This window comes from Hyla sarda, chromosome 3 (assembly GCF_029499605.1).
Source record: "Hyla sarda isolate aHylSar1 chromosome 3, aHylSar1.hap1, whole genome shotgun sequence".
Classification (NCBI taxonomy): Eukaryota; Metazoa; Chordata; class Amphibia; order Anura; family Hylidae; genus Hyla; species Hyla sarda.
In genome coordinates this window covers 164,508,748-164,523,949 of record NC_079191.1, presented here as the reverse complement: position 1 = coordinate 164,523,949, position 15,202 = coordinate 164,508,748, and positions in this window count along the sequence as shown.

Below are 15,202 nucleotides of genomic sequence, written 5' to 3'. Positions count from 1 at the left end.
TAGCAACGGCTCTACCTCGCTGACTGCTGAGAAGGCGTGGGACAGAAGGACTAGGCAGAGGCAAGGTCAGACGTAGCAGAAGGTCGGGGGCAGGCGGCAAGGTTCGTAGTCAGGATGGGTAGCAGAAGTTCAGGTACACAGGCTTTGGACACACTAAACGCTTTCACTGGCACAAGGCAACAAGATCCGGCAAGGGAGTGCATGGGAGGAGGTCAGATAAAGGCAGGGAGCAGGTGGAAGCCAATTAAGCTAATTGGGCCAGGCACCAATCATTGGTGCACTGGCCCTTTAAGACTCAGAGAGCTGGCGCGCGCGCGCCCTAGAGAGCGGAGCCGCGCGCGCCAGCATATGACAGCAGGGGACCGGGACGGGTAAGTGACCTGGGATGCGATTCGCGAGCGGGCGCGTCCCGCTGTGCGAATCGCATCCCCAACGGCCAAGACAGTGCAGCGCTCCCGGTCAGCGGGACTGACCGGGGCGCTGCAGGGAGAAAGACGCCGTGAGCGCTCCGGGGAGGAGCGGGGACCCGGAGCGCTAGGCGTAACAGTACCCCCCCCCTTAGGTCTCCCCTTCTCTTTGTCCGGTAACTGCCTCCCCTGGGATGAGGACACCGGGAAAGAATGGAGGGTTTCCTCAACGGCAGGCAGTACAGCAGGAGTGGGAATGGGGAGGGAGGGCAGAGGGCGAGGCCTGGCACGGGGCAGTGTGACACCAGGACGGGGGCCATGGGGAGGCACAGAGGCTTGCCTGACGGGACTGGGAGGGGGGGAGAGGCACTTCCTGTGGCAGGCAGAGTCCCAGTTCCTGATCTCCCCGGTAGTCCAATCAATGGTGGGGGAATGAAGCCGGAGCCAAGGCAGACCGAGGAGGACCTCAGAGGTACAGTTGGGGAGAATGAAGAACTCAATCCTCTCAAGGTGGGGTCCAATAGACATGAGGAGGGGCTCTGTGCGGTAACGCACGGTGCAGTCCAATCTGGCTCCGTTGACCGCGGAAATGTAGAGCGGCTTGACGAGACGGGTCACCGGGATGCTGAATTTATTAACAAACGACTCCAAAATAAAATTTCCAGAGGCACCGGAGTCCAAGCAGGCCACGGCTGAGAGGGAGGAGTTGGCTGCTGCTGTAGCAGAGGCAGAAGTTGCTGTAACATGGCGGTCAACTGCGACAGCTGCTGTCCTTGTTGGGCAATCTGCTGCGATTGCTGAGCGACCACCGTGGGAAGATCAGCGAGACTTGGCAGCGGCACCTCAGCGGGATCCATGGCCGGATCTACTGTCACGATTCGGCTTCCAGGTAGTGGATCCTCTGTGTCAGCGAGGGATTGGCGTGGACCGTGCTAGTGGACCGGTTCTAAGAGGCTACTGGTATTCACCAGAGCCCGCCGCAAAGCGGGATGGTCTTGCTGCGGCAGTAGCAACCAGGTCGTATCCACTAGCAACGGCTCTACCTCGCTGACTGCTGAGAAGGCGTGGGACAGAAGGACTAGGCAGAGGCAAGGTCAGACGTAGCAGAAGGTCGGGGGCAGGCGGCAAGGTTCGTAGTCAGGATGGGTAGCAGAAGTTCAGGTACACAGGCTTTGGACACACTAAACGCTTTCACTGGCACAAGGCAACAAGATCCGGCAAGGGAGTGCATGGGAGGAGGTCAGATAAAGGCAGGGAGCAGGTGGAAGCCAATTAAGCTAATTGGGCCAGGCACCAATCATTGGTGCACTGGCCCTTTAAGACTCAGAGAGCTGGCGCGCGCGCGCCCTAGAGAGCGGAGCCGCGCGCGCCAGCATATGACAGCAGGGGACCGGGACGGGTAAGTGACCTGGGATGCGATTCGCGAGCGGGCGCGTCCCGCTGTGCGAATCGCATCCCCAACGGCCAAGACAGTGCAGCGCTCCCGGTCAGCGGGACTGACCGGGGCGCTGCAGGGAGAAAGACGCCGTGAGCGCTCCGGGGAGGAGCGGGGACCCGGAGCGCTAGGCGTAACAAAAATGTTTTATATCTGACAGTGCCCATTTAACAATGTTGCTCAGCTTTATTTGTGACCCGTAAATGTTTAGCACAGCCTTCAGAGTGGAATTTGTCCTATGGCTCTATCTCCTCCAGGGATCATCTAAGCTGATTTACTACCATATCTAAGGTCTGCGGTCTGCTGTCTGCTAAATGCGGCAGACAAGAAGAATGTGTTAGGTTTTTTTTACACACGACACTGGAGCTTAGTTGTTACAGTCACTCATGCTTTGCAATTTCTCTAACACTTGGTGGGTAAATACTCTTGGAACAAAAGTAGAGATGCAGAAAATCAACCTAACCTTGTTTTCTTTAGCAGTCCATTACCAGAATGCAAAAAATTGTGTGCCACATTACAAATTCTGTAGAATGTCAGGTTGTACACAAGATGGCCAACATCTCTTGCCCAAACCAAGGTTATCGCTGTGGGTCTCTGGGTGATCACCACCTGCGATTGATTTATAGTTTCATTAACACTGGTTTAGCTAACTGCACAAGAGTTCCCCTGCTTGCTCCAAGCACACACACACACACTTTTTGTAGTTTTTGTGGTGCTGATTTGTCGCACACTTGCTGTTTAGAGTCTTTTCATTACGACTTTTGCTTCAAAAGCTTTTTCTAAAATTGTGTAGCTATGCCATAGTTTGGTAAACTTTTTGCAGTGGTCATGCATTTATCATGTGTGACTTGTTGCACAATTTGACACAAAGCCCACAATGTGTCACCAATCTATACCAACCCAGGCCTTGCTTATGAAACTGGCTGTGGGCAGCATTTTGCAAAAAGTTTAACATTTTGGTGCAAACAATTTGCAGAAAAAAGTCCCAGAAGAGAAACCATACAAAGGGATACACTGAAGTTTATTATTATTTTTTTTTTTTCAAAAAAATGTGTACAGGTAAAACATTTATTGCATGCCATGTAACTATTTAATGGATTTGGTGTATATACACATGACCACCACACAAATTAAGGTGTAGAAAAATCATTCACCTACTCCACTCTTCCTTACGTTCTCAGTTTCCTGTCTCCCATACACTACAAGCTCTCCAGCTTTTTCTGCTGACAACCCCACTGTGCTCTCTTTTTCACTCACTATCTTCTTGTCAATGTATCTGCTCACAGATTCTCTTAGGCTTTCAATCATTCTTTGCCACGTTGTGCATTGTACCACTCATTTACACATGCACAAGGTGTCAAAACTAAGTCTCTTATAGTTGTACTACACCTCACCTGACGACGTTGTGGCACAAGCGGGAAGATCAGCTTGGTATGTGATGGTTCCTTGCTTCTAGGGCACCTCCCAATTTGTCTCCCTAAAAGGAAGTTTGAAACTACTCTTGAAAAATATTTTATTAAACAAGGGTTTTGGACATCACTTGTTTAAAGGGAAACTGATAGCCAATTCACCTGCACTAAACCCAGCACAAAGGGTATAGTGTGAGTGAAATGGATTACACTGAGGCATCACTCACCCGGATCTGCAGTCCAGTTATGGAGATGGCGCTAGGTTCCCGTGCACACCAGACTGCATAACACAAACACAATCTGACACAAGGTGAACTTAAGGCCTTGGAGGAACTTAAAAATTATCAAAGTCTCATGATAAGAATGTCTGATAAGGGTGGGCTTGTTATGGTTTTGGATAAGACCATGTACATTAATCAAATTAAGGAGCTACTCAGTGATACCAATACTTACATGGTCTTGCCCAATAACCCTACCAAGCCATTCATGCATGATTTTTCTAAGGTATTACATGTAGGTGTAGTAATGGAGATACTTACATAATTAGTTTGTCTTTGATAGCGAGTACTATTTACACACTAGCGGGGTCTCGATGGGCGCAAGACATTCACCTTTACTCGTTAATCTCACCATGTCCTATTGAGAGGAATTATGCATAAATTGCCCCAGTAATCCTTTTTTCAGTGATGTACGGTTGTACGGAAGATACATAGATGACGCCCTCCTCATTTGGAGGGGGCATGTGTCTTCTGGACCACTGTTCATAGAGTACATTAACTCAAATAATTTTTAACTTGAAGTTTACATCTTAAATATATTCACAAACAGTTCCGTTTTTGGATCTTGAATTATCAGACATTCCGGGTTAGATTATACAATCAGTTGTTTACAGTAAACCTATTTCAGGCAACACTTTGCCACGTGCAGATAGCAACCACCCATGACACACAATTCGATCCATACCGGTAGGTGAAATGACATGTTTAAAACGTAATTGCACTAACCATAATGTACCGTATTTATCGGGGTATACCACGCACCAGCCTATAACACGCACCCTCATTTTACCAAGGATATTTGGGTAAAAAAAGTTTTTTACCCAAATATCCATGGTAAAATGAGGGTGCGTGTGTCGCGTGTATACCCCGATATACCCCCAGGAAAGGCAGGGGGAGAGAGGCCGTCGCTGCCGGCTTCTCTTCCCCTGCCTTTCCTGGGGGTCTAGAGCGCTGCTGCCGGCCCTTCTCTCCCCCTGGCTATCGGCGCCGCTGCCCGTTCTGTCCCCCTGACTATCGCTGCCGGCGCCGATAGCCAGGGGGAGAGAAGCGGCACCCATTGCCGGCGCCGCTGCCCCGTTGCCTCCCCCCATCCCCGGTGGCATAATTACCTGGGTTGGGTCCTTGCTGCTGCAGGCCTCCGGCGTGCATCCCCTGCGTCGTTGCTATGCACGCCGCGCCGTGCAGCGCATAGCAACGACGCCGGTGACGCACGCCGGAGGCCTGCAGCAATGGGGCGCCGGCACCGATAGTCAGGGGGACAGAACTGGCAGCGGCGCCGATAGCTAGGGGGAGAGAAGGGCCGGCAGCAGCGCTCTAGACCCCAGGAAAGGCAGGGGGAGAGAAGCGGGCAGCGACGGCCTCTCTCCCCCTGCCTTTCCTGGGGGTGTATCGGCGTATAACACGCACATAGACTTTAGGCTAAAAATTTTAGCCTAAAAAGTGCGTGTTATACGCCGATAAATACGGTATATCAAAAACTTAAGGAATAACTTAGGTTTCGGCTACAGAGTAAAGACTACTCTAAGCTGTATCTTAAATGTGCAGAATCTATTGTAGCAAAGAAAATTGTGCTGAACTTCTAAAACCACGTAGTTACCACAAAAATGGTGGAATGGATAAAAAAAAATAGTATTTGCTCTGACCTTTTCCCCTCAATTCCAAGAAGCTAAAAACATTATTACATCAGGACCCAATATTATCTCAAATATTGGCAGAGGGGTGTGCGGTAGTAGCAAAAAAAGCTGCCACACTGGGAGATTTGTTCTCAACCAGCGAGGTGAAGTTTAAAACTTCCATTTCACGAACATGGTTACACTGTAGCGACTCGAATCCTTGCAAAATATGTATTTCTGTCAGAGTGGGAAACACCTTTACAGATAAAGCCAACAGTCATAGTTTTAACATTAAATAATTTTTGAATTGTAATTCCACCAACGTTGTCTATGCCATTGAATGCTCCGAACGCAATCTTAAATATGTGGGATGCACGAACGGAGGTTTAAAACACCCATTTTGGAGCATCTCAGTGACATAGACAGCACAGGTTTGAGATGCTACCAGTCGTGAGCCTCACATCACTATAAAGAGGTACATCATTGTTCACACATGGCGTATGCGATCGGAAAAGTCACTACAGGCACTACAGGAGGTGATCTTCATAGAAAATTAGTGAACAGAGAAGCGTATTGGCAGTTCATGTTTAAAACTCACATGCTCTTACAGGCCTGAATTTAAGACAGGAACTTTTACTTCATTATCCATGATGCACATATCTTAAAGGGGGAAAAAAGAGGGAAAAAAAATTATGTTCCTCTTTTTCTTCTGTGTTGTGCAGTCATGTGCAGTTTAGTAGTAGCATTTTATGTTTACCAACACCAGTGCCATGTAGTTTTTTCAATTCTTTATTTTAATTTTTTTGCATTACTTATTAATGGATGTACTAGTAATGGCACATGTTTTTCTGTAACATACAGTGTTGACATACATACTTTATATTCATTTTATTTTATTCATGTATTTATTTTGAAACCGTTTATATTAGCATTATGTGTGCTTATATTCAGTGCTATCAAGAAACCACACATGACCGCACAATCTGTACATACACTAACCATTAGTAAGTAATCTTCGACTGTTGCATTCTGTCCCATGTGGGGCTGTTAGAGATTTTTCCATGTGATCATTTTAATTGTTGTTTTAATCACCACATGTGTATCTTTGGACAGGAAGTTCCCACCCCGTGATATAACGAGTCCTGCCCCCCATTGCGCGAAGTTGGCTATAAGCAATGGAGACTGATACAACTGGTATCTCCGGGACCGGACAGCTGATCGAGGTACTGTAATTGAAACCTCATTGTAATCTGGTTCACCCGCACTATAACCCTGTGTATTGGGTTCAGTGCGGGTGAACTATCTGTCAGTTTCCCTTTAAGGACCAGAGTGAACAGAATGTAACTGCATCAGAACTTCAGGTAAAGTGGCACTTTGAAACTAGAAGTCAAAACCAGACTGTAATGTTATACATGTTACCAAAATTCCATAAATCCCCCTGCAATCCCCCTGGAAGACCTATAGTGTCGGGACGAGATGTTGTTTTGAGTAAGGCTTCCATCTTTCTATGCAAAATTTTAAGACCTTTTGTCTTCCTACATACAAGATACAAATGACTTCTTGTTAAAAATACAAAATGTACAAATTACACAACAAACTATTCTTGTTTCTTGGGATATATCTAGCTTGTATACCTCCATTTGTAATGAGTGAGGAATGACTTTGGTAAAAAAAAAAAGGCGTTGGTGACCTCAGATTTCCCCATGGCGGCCCAGGATTTTTTTCTGCAACTTTTGGATTTAATTTTGACAAATAATTATTAATTTTTTATGACAAATATTATTTACAGTTAACCGGGACTGCCATGGGGTCAAATGTGGCGCCATTGTATGCAAACTTGTTTGTCGCCAATCTGGAGAAAGATATTGTCTACCGGTCCCACCATTTCAGACAGAATGTGGAGATTTATATACGACATCTTCCTCCTATGGGAGGGATCAGTGGAGTAATTACAAACCTTCCATTCATTTTTGAATGGAATGGATCCAAATATTAATTTCACAATGATGTATTCCAATAGTGAAGTGAGCTTTTTGGACATATTAGTGATCAAGACTAGAGATGAATTACAAACACAGCTGTACACAAAACCTACAGATAAAAATACGCTGTTGCACTTCCGCAGCCATCATCCAAAAAATATGGTTAACTCCTTGCCCTTTAGCCAAATGCTGAGGGCAAGGAGGGTGGTGGATGAGCATTGTGCATTAACAGCATCATTGGACATTGTGACAAAATATTTTTTGGACAGAGGGTATCCTAGTAAAATAGTGGAAGAACATAGAAAGAAAGTGGAAACTCTAGATTTCACACTTACACTGAGAACAGATGATCCTAAACAAACATCTGTACATTTTAAAAAGTAGTTTTTACAATATAGAGGATTTTTCTACCCACCCACTTATGTTGTACAGAAGAAGCCATCATTTGAGAGATAACTTGGTAAGGACAGAGGTTAAAACAAGAAAAAAGAGTGGACAAACCTTTTTTGCCACAAGAAAAACGGGATCCTATCCCTCCCTGTCTTTCTTGCGTGAATTGTAATTCAATGACTAAGGGATCAGTTTTTACTCATCCAGAAATGCGACATGAATACACTCAAACATTATCTAACGTGTGATTCCACCTGGGTTATATACATACTTACCTGCCCATGCAAAAAATTATATGTAGGCCAGAATACATGGAGCCTAAAAACAAGAATCAACAATCATAGATACAGTATAAGAAAGGGCAAAGTGGACCTACTAGTGTCCAAACATTTTATTGACTCTGCACATCATGAAAAAGACTTATGTTATATGGCTATTGACTTTGTGCCGGTCCCAGTGAGAGGGGGAAACAGATTGGCAATATTGAGATGGAGAGAGCTGTGGTGGACCAGTTGGATTCACTTTGGCCTTGCGATCTTAATCCCTTAAGGACGAACCAATTTTCACCTTAAGGACCAGAGCGTTTTTTGCTCATCTGACCACTGTCACTTTAAGCATTAGTAACTCTGGAATGCTATTACTTTTTATTCTGATTTCGAGATTATTTTTTCGTGACATATTCTACTTTATGTCAGTGGTAAATTTTTGTTGATACTTGCATAATTTCTTGGTGCAAAATTCCAAAATGTGATGTCAAATTTGAAAATTTTGCATTTTTTTTTTACTTTGAAACTCTCTGCTTTTCAGGAAAATAGATATGCCAAATAAATTATATATTGATTCACATATACAATATGTCTACTTTATATTTTCATCATAAAGTTGACATGTTTTTACTTTTGTAAGACATTAGAGGGCTTCAAAGTTCAGCAGCAATTTTGGCAACATTTTCAAAATCGGAAATTTTCAGGGACCAGTTCAATTTTGAAGTGGATTTGAAGGGCTTTCATATTAGAAATACCCCATAAATGGCTCCATTATAAAAACTTCACCCCTCAAAGTATTCAAATTAACATTCAGAAAGTGTGTTAACACTTTAGTTGCTTCACATGAATAGCAGCAAAGTGAAGGAGAAAATTCTAAATCTTCATTTAAAAAAAAAAACTAAATTTGTAATCCAATTTTTCTCGAGTAGGGAACTACCTCATATGTGTATGTTAAGTGTTCGGCGGGCGCAGTAGAGGGCTTAGAAGTTAAGGAGCAACAATGGGATTTTGGAGAGTGAGTTTTTCTGAAATGGTTTTTGGGGGGCATGTCACATTTAGGAAGCCCCTATGGTGCCAGAACAGCAAAAACAACATGGTATATTATTTTGGAAACTACACCCCTCAAGGAATGTAACAGTGAGTCTTAACCCCTTAAGGACCAAGGACGTACCGGTACGTCCTTGGTCCTGCTCTTCTGTCATATCACGGCGGGCCCGGCGTCATAGTGAAGCCGGGACCCGCCTCTAATAGCGCGCAGCGCCAATCGCGGCGCCGCACGCTATTAACCCTTTAGCCGCGCGCTCAGAGCTGAGCCGCGCGCCTAAAAGTGAAATTGAAAGTTCCCGGCTAGCTCAGTCGGGCTGTTCGGGATAGCCGCGGCTAATCGCGGCATCCCGAACAGCTGACAGGACAGCGGGAGGGCCCCTTCCTGCCTCCTCGCTGTCCGATCGCCGAATGACTGCTCAGTGCCTGAGATCCAGGCATGAGCAGTCATGCTGCAGAATCGTTGATCACTGGTTTCTTATGAGAAACCAGTGATCAACATAGAAGATCAGTGTGTACAGTGTTATAGGTCCCTATGGGACCTATAACACTGCAAAAAAAAGTGAAAAAAAAAGTGAATAAAGATCATTTAACTCCTCCCCTATTAAAAGTTTGAATCACCCCCCTTTTCCAATAATAAAAAAAACACAGTGTAAATAAAAATAAAAATAAACATATATGGTATCACCGCGTGCGGAAATGTCCGAATTATAAAAATATATCATTAATTAAACCGCTCGGTCAATGGCGTGCGCGCAAAAAAATTCCAAAGTCCAAAATAGTGCATTTTTGGTCATTTTTTATATAATTTAAAAATGAATAAAAAGCGATCAATAAGTCATATCAATGCAAAAATGGTACCGTTAAAAACTTCAGATAACGGCGCAAAAAATGAACCCACATACCGCCCCATACATGAAAAAATAAAAAAGTTATAGGGGTCAGAAGATGACAATTTTAAACGTATTAATTTTCCTTCATGTAGTTATGATTTTTTGTAGAAGTCCGACAAAATCAAACCTATATAAGTAGGGTATCATTTTAATTGTATGGACCTACAGAATAAATATCAGGTGTCATTTTTACCGAAAAATGTACTATGTAGAAACGGAAGCCCCCAAAAGTTACAAAACAGCGTTTTTTTTTCAATTTTGTCGCACAATGATTTTTTTCCCGCTTCACCGTAGATTTTTGAGCAAAATGACTGATGTCATTACAAAGTAGAATTAGTGGCGCAAAAAATAAGCCATCATATGGATTTTTAGGTGCAAATTTGAAAGAGTTATGATTTTTTAAAGGCAAGGAGCAAAAAACGAAAATGCAAAAACGGAAAACCCCCCGGTCCTTAAGGGGTTAACACCCCACAGGTGTTTGACAAATTTCCGCTGAAGTTGGACGTGAAAATGAAAAATTTTATTTTTTTTCACTAAAATGCTGGTGTTACCCCAAATTTTTCATTTTCACAAGAGGTAATAGGAGAAGATACCTCCCAAAATTTGTAACCCCATTTCTATAAGAATATACCCCATATGTGGATGTAAAGTGCTTTGCGGGTGAACTACAATGCTCAGAAGAGAAGGAGCACCATTGAGCTTTTGGAGAGAGAATTTGGTTGGAATAGAAGTCGGGGGCTATGTACAAACCCCATGGTGCCAGAACAGTGGAACCCAACATGTGACCCCATTTTGGAAACTACACCCCTCAAAGAATTTAATAAGGGGGGCAGTGAGCATTTACACCCCACTGGCATTTGACAGATTTTTGGAACAGTGGGCTGATCCAACCACTGTTCCAAAAATATGTCAGACACCTGTGGGATGTAAATGCTCACTGTACCCCTGAATGATTTCAGCAGGCATCCCGGTCTGGTACCCACCCGGCGCGGCGGGGTCCAAAATTCCCACGGGTGTACAGGTACACCCTGTGCCCTTAACGGGTTAAAGGAGTAATCCAGTGGAAAACTAGCGAGGATCTCGTTTTTTTTCTATTTTAACCTGGTCCTAGCAACAGCAGCAGAATTTTAAAGGGGTACTCAGGTAGAAAACTTAAAAAAAAAAATGATAATAAAAACTGCCTGCGAAAATGCCAAAGTTAAAACCCGCATGGTGTTTTTCTTGGTGTTTTTTTTTTTTTACTCTCATAGACTTCTATGGGAGAAAAACGCCATAGGCTCAGCAAAACCGCCAAGGAGCTGAAAAAGAGTGAAAAAATGCCAAAAGGAACACAAAAAACACCAAACTAAAAAAACGCAAAGTGGAAAAAGAATTTTGCGTTTTTTCATTGATTTACAGCTAACATCTGGCCGCAGCTAACATGGACGCCATTTTGGCGTTTTTTGGGCCAAAACGCCCAAAAAAAAAAAAAAAGTGGAAACTTAGCCTAAGCCCCTTAGGTCTACTAGAAGGAAGACAGTTTGGATAATTGTAGGCGTCCACCTGAGCCCCAGTGCACAAAACAAAGTCCATAAAGGCATTGTTAAAGGGGTACTCCCCTGGAAAACATATATATATATATATATATATATATATATATATATATATAAATATATATATATATATATATATATATATACATTCATTTTCAACTGATGCCAGAAAGTTAAACAGATTTGTATATTACTTCTATTCTATTACTTCCAGTACTTATTAGCAGCTTTATACTTCATAGGAAATTCTTTTTCTTTTTGGATTTCTTTTCTGTCACGACCACAGTGCTCTCCGCTGACACCTCTGTCCATGCCAGGAACTGTCCAGAGCAGGAGGAAATCCCCATAGCACACGTATGCTGCTCTGGACAGTTCCTAAAATGGACAGAGGTGTCAGCAGAGAGCACTGTGGTTGTGACTAGAGATGTCGCGAATTGTTCGCCGGCGAACAGTTCCCGGCGAATTTAGCATGTTCGCGTTCGCATCGCCGGGCGAACATATGTGAAGTTCGATCCGCCCCCTATACTTTAACATGGCAGTAAACTTTGACCCTGTGAGTCAGAGTCAGCAGACACATTACAGCAAATCAGCAGCAGTCCCTCCCTTCCAGACCCTCCTACCTCTTGCACGGATGCCATTTTAGCCTCATTCAGCATGCTGCAGGTTTAGGAAGTGGAGGGTCAGAGAAGCTGCTCCTGCTGTATAGGGAAAGCGATAGCTAGGTTGCTGCTAGGTGGTGTATTCAGGGTCCAGTTTACTCCTAAAGCACTAGTGTAACATCTGCTTTAAGGACAGCACCCAAAAAAGCCCTTTTTAGGGCTGAAAGATATCAGTCCGTGCTGAAGGCACCCTGGTTGGGAGGGAACCGCTGGTTAAAAGGGGTACTCCAGTATAAAACTTAAGTTCCTTCAAGCAACTAACTATTACAGTATTCAAAGGGCTGAAAGATATCAGTCCGTGTGTTTTGCAACAGCTGGAGGCACCCTAGTTGGGAACCACTGCTTAAAAGGGGAACTCCGCTGGCAAGCTTTTTTTCTTTAAAGCAACTAACTACTACAGTATTCAAAGGGCTGAAATATATCAGTCCGTGTGTTTTGCAACAGCTGGAGGCACCCTGATTGGGGACCACTGCTTAAAAGGGGAACTCCGCTGGCAAGCTTTTTTGCTCATTGTCACACTAGTGCAAATCACATTTGGTGTGAGAGTTGTGCAAATTAAAAAAAAATTTTTGGCTGTTAAATAAAACCAGTTGTCACTGTCAGTTCACGTCACAGTTGCCAGTTTTTTTTGCCTGCAGGGCAAATTGTGTCACCCTAGTGCAAATCACATTAGGTGTGACAGTTGTGCAAATAAATAAAAAAATACCTTTTATGGCTGTTAAATAAAACCAGTCGTCACTGTCAGTTCACATCACAGTTGCCAGTTTTTTTGCCTGCAGGGCAAATTGTGTCCCCCTAGTGCAAATCACATTAGGTGGGACAGTTGTGCAAATAAAATTAAAAAAATACCTTTTTTGGCTGTTAAATAAAACCAGTCGTCACTGTCAGTTCAAGTCAAAGTTACCAGTTTTTTTGCCTGCAGGGCAAATTGTGTAACCCTAGTGCAAATTTGGTGTGACACTTGTGCAAATTTGACCAAAAAAATGACAGACAGAGGAAGGCCACCCCGCAGGGGCCGCCGTGGTGCTAGGATTCCCTTTGGCCCTAGAATGGCCAGTGTTCAGAGGCCACGTACCCTGAACCCCCAAAGTTCTGAGAACTTAGTTGACTGGCTATCACAAGACACCCAATCTACTACAGCTTCTGCTAGGAACCTTGACGCACCATCCTTCTCCTCCTCTAGCTTAGCTTCGGGCACCTCTCATGCTACCACTTGCCCGCCTGCCGCCAACACCAACACTAGCACCACAGCAGCTTTACTTGATCCGTCAGAAGAGTTATTTACACATCAGTTTGAAGACATGAGTGATGCGCACCATTATGGCCAGAGGATGTAGTTAACAGGGATATGTCTCAGTCAGGCAGCATTACACACATGGATGTACGGTGTGATGATGATGTTGTACCTGCTGCTGCTTCCTTTCTTGAGGTGTCAGATAGCGGTGAAGGTGTTGATGATGACGATGTGTCCGTGGATGCCACTTGGGTGCCCGCTAGAAGAGAAGAAGAGGGGGAAAGTTCAGATGGGGAGACAGAGAGGAGGAGGAGACGAGTTGGAAGCAGGGGGAGGTCATCACAAGGAGCTATTGGCACAGTCAGACAGCATGCATCGGCACACGGGGTCAGCCAGACGGGAGGCCAATCAACGCATGCTGTTGCCACCACCAGAATGGCGTCATCGCAGAGCACAGCAGTGTGGCATTTTTTTGTGTGTCTGCCTCTGACAACAGTGAGGCCATTTTCAACCTGTGCCAGAGTCGTGGGAAGTCCAACACCCACCTAGGCACAACTGCTTTGCGAAGGCACATGATGTCACATCACAAACGCCTATGGGATCAACACGTCAGTACAAGCAGCACACAAAGTCAAAGCCGCCATCCTCCTCCTGGTCCAGCATCTTCAGCCAGGTCAACCACTGCTGCCCTCCTTGCCCCCTCTCAACCATCCGCCTCTCCGTCTCTCGCCTTGAGCAGTTACTGCTCATCTGCCCACAGTCAGGTGTCTGTCAAGGAGATGTTTGAGCACAAGAAGACAATGTCTCAAAGTCACCCCCAAGCCCGGCGTCTGACAGCTGGCTTGTTGGAACTGCTAGCCCGCCAGCTTTTACCATACAAGCTGGTGGAGTCTGAGGCCTTTAAAAAATTTGTAGCCATTGGGACACCGCAGTGGAAGGTACCCGGCCGAAATTCTTTTGCACAAAAGGCAATCCCCAACCTTTAGTCCATTGGGCAAAAGGAAATTATGGCATGTCTGACACACAGTGTGGGGGCAAGGGTCCATCTGACCACTGATACCTGGTCTGCAAAGCATGGTCAGGGCAGGTATATCACCTACACTGCGCATTGGGTAAACCTGGTGACGGCTGCCAAGCATGGAATGCGTGGCTCTGCAGCGGAGTTGGTGACACCGCCACGACTTGCAGGCAGGCCTGCTGCCACCTCCTCTACTCCCCCTACTCCATCCTCTTCCATAACATCCTCAGACGAGTCCTCTTCCACTGCTGCGTCTTGCTCCACATCACAGGCACCCCCCCAGCTCCCCAGGTGCTATTCCACATCCCGGATACGGCAGTGTCACGCCATCTTGGGGTTGACTTGCCTCAAAGCGGAGAGTCACACCGCACCAGCGCTCCTGTCGGCCCTGAACGCACAGGTGGACCAGAGGCTGACTCTGCACCAACTGGAGATCGGCAAGGTGGTTTGTGACAACAGAACAAATTTGTTGGCGGCATTGAGGTTGGGCAAGTTGACACATGTGCCGTGCATGGCACATGTGTGTAATCTGATTGTACAACGCTTTGTGCTCAAGTACCCAGGCTTACAGGATGTCCTGAAGCAGTCCAGGAAGGTGTGTGGCCATTTCAGGTGTTCCTACTGGCCTGTTAGATATCCAGCAGCGAAACAACATGCCAGTGAGGCGCATGATTTGCGACAGCCCGACACATTGGAATTCAACACTCCTAATATTCGACCGCCTGCTCCAACAAGAAAAAGCCGTCAACGAATATTTGTATGACCGGGGTGCTAGGACATTATCTGCTGAGCTGGGAATTTTTTTTCCACGTTACTGGAGGCGCATGTGCAATGCCTGTAGGCTCATGCGTCCTTTTGAGGAGGTGACAAACCTGGTCAGTCGCACCGAAGGCACCATCAGCGACATCATACCGTTTGTTTTCTTCCTGGAGCGTGCCCTGCGAAGAGTGCTGGATCAGGCAGTAGATGAGCGTGAAGAGGAAGAGTTGTGGACACCATCACCACCAGAAACAGCCTTATCAGCATCGCTTGCTGGACCTGC